At 33.5% G+C, this 2,387-nt stretch overlaps 1 long non-coding RNA gene across 3 annotated transcripts; it reads left to right on the forward strand.

Annotated features, from left to right (window-relative positions):
• Positions 1-398: 398 nt before the first annotated feature.
• Positions 399-2,106, forward strand: LOC127129347 (uncharacterized). Of its 3 annotated transcripts, none has more exons than XR_007806313.1 (2): positions 399-1,484; positions 1,823-2,106. It is a non-coding gene; the product is annotated as an uncharacterized LOC127129347 (long non-coding RNA). The 3 variants fall into 3 exon arrangements; XR_007806312.1 differs by having other exon boundaries at positions 399-1,138; positions 1,383-2,106; XR_007806308.1 differs by having other exon boundaries at positions 399-1,138.
• The last annotated feature ends 281 nt before the right edge of the window (positions 2,107-2,387 follow it).

Consider the following 2,387-nt stretch of genomic DNA (forward strand, 5'->3'; position numbering starts at 1 on the left):
AATCAACTAATTAATTAAAACAATTAAAACAACACATGAATATGTGATGAAAAAAATCTTAGGCTAAGTCTAAATAACCTAACATTTCTAATGATTTGATTAATCATAATTATTTTTATTAATCACAACTAATTGATTAGCCTCACAATTAACCAATTAAAACATTGTTATCCTGAATTACAATTAATCTATTAACCACCAAAATTCTGATGATTACAGTAATCACAATTAGCAAAATTTGAACTTAAATCCGTAGTATAACTTATCCTAATTAACAAATTAACTTAGGAATAAAAACATGGAAGAGGGGATGCAGGCCCCAAAAGCTAGGGTATGGAGCCAAGAATTGTTCGGTCCTGAGGCCTTAGGCCCAGGAACTGATTAATTGAACAAAGGGAGGTGCAGCTTATGAGGGGAATGTAGGACAGACGGTCTGTTTGGGCTTTGGGCCCAAACCGGATCCAAATCCATACACATAAGCCAAAAAGAGAAAAAAAGAAAGTGCTCATGTGAAGCACGTTGATTCACAAAAGCGGATTGCGTTCTTCAATTGACTCAAATCACATCTCCACATCAACCTCGCTGCGATTTCAGAATCAATAATCACGGTGTTGCGATTTAGTTTATCTGTTTCGTCATGAAAGCTCGCGTCTCCTTGGTATGGTGCTCGTGGATCCTGATGTAGCATCGCGTTCTGGAGTCTCACTCGATTCGAAGCATCGACATAGTTGTGTTTCAACACTTCATGGATTGGCGCCCGAGTTCAAGGCATCTATCAGCCATCTCAGAACCTCCATGGATTTTTGTTTAAGTTCAAGGCGTCACGTGCTTGAATAAACGTAAATGGAATCGAGAGTGAACTTACCGGCGACAGAATCAGATACGATTGATTTCGATTCATTTCCTCTTCTCCTTTGCTTCTCCCCTTCTTACTTGTTCTGGAATCTTCTTCTCAATTCTTCTTTTTTCTCTTCTGTGTGTGGCGGTGAGTTTGTTGCGTTGTGAGATTTGCGTGTGTGAGATTGAGATTGCGGTGAACTCCAAAAAATGTGATATTTCTGGTGAACGATTAATTTATATGATCTTGATTTAATAGAGTCTGACTCTGTTAAATCTTCTGAGCTTAAATCAGTTAGAGGTTAGCTTTTGTTAACCTTTCTGTTAGAATCTATTAGTGACAGTTAGAGTTAGGAAGTTAACTGATTATGTTATGTTAACTTTGTTTACATACTCTGTTAGTCAGGAATGGATCTATTAGATTGGTTAATTAGTTGGAATTGATCTCTATCAAAAATTCCGTTAGCTGCAAGTTAATGTTGTATGTAAATTTTAGTTTTCTGTTAAATTAATTCAATCAGTTAAAAAATGTTATATTGTTGCAGTGTTGAGTTCAATTTTGCTAAATCCAATTGGGCTTCTATTATATAATATTGGACCTTAGCTTGCAGTTCGGTTAATGGTTTAGTTCAAATATAAAGGTTATGGTGAGTTGGTCAACTGGCTTTGAATGTTGCTGTTAAGTTCTTGCAGTGTTAAAATAGAAAATGCTATGAAGGTTTATTGTGATTGAAAATTCGGCTTTGGCTTGTTCTCTTAGCCTCTTGATTCTGTAATCAAGTGGTTATGTTAGAGAGTTTTGAAATAGAGTGGTTATTTTGTTAATGGGTGAAATTTAATTTTGCTAATTTGCCATCTGCATGTTAACGTTGAGTCATGAATTGTTAATGAGTGGAGTTAATAATGTGAATGGTTTTGCTTGTGGAATGCAAATTGGAATTTGGCTTGTTAATCTTAAGGACTGTACTTTGGATCCTTTTTGCAGGTAAACAAATTATGACTGAGTTTGGATGCATTTGTGAGGTGCTTGGATATGTGAAAATGGAATGCTTGGAATTCAAAATTTGTATTGGTTGAATTTGTAATTTTTGCAGTTTGAAATGTGTGAATTGGATTGGCTATTGTAACTTGAATGGAATTAAATGTATAAATTGGTTTGGTTATGAGATTGTAATGTAATGAGTATAATGAATGTAGAAGATTGAAGTTTGAGATTTGAATATATTGAATTGGAATTGAAAGATTATGAAAAGCTTGATGGAATTATAATGGAAAGTGTAATTGAATGTAATGAATTGAATTAAAGTTGGAATGTAATGAATTGAATGAAAGTTGGAATGAATTGTTTGGATAGTTATGGAAAGATTTAAGTGTGTGTTATGGAGTTTGAATGATTTAATGGAAAGTTAATTATGAATGTTGAATGGATTTATAAGAATTGAATAGAATTATTATAAGTTAAAAGGTGGACTGAATTTTGAAATTCGAATGGAAATGTAAACTATTGGAATTTGAACGAAGACGAATGTAAATTTGAAATTAAAAATGTT

The sequence above is a fragment of the Lathyrus oleraceus genome, chromosome 1 (genome assembly GCF_024323335.1).
Source record: "Lathyrus oleraceus cultivar Zhongwan6 chromosome 1, CAAS_Psat_ZW6_1.0, whole genome shotgun sequence".
In the NCBI taxonomy this organism is placed as follows: Eukaryota; Viridiplantae; Streptophyta; class Magnoliopsida; order Fabales; family Fabaceae; genus Lathyrus; species Lathyrus oleraceus.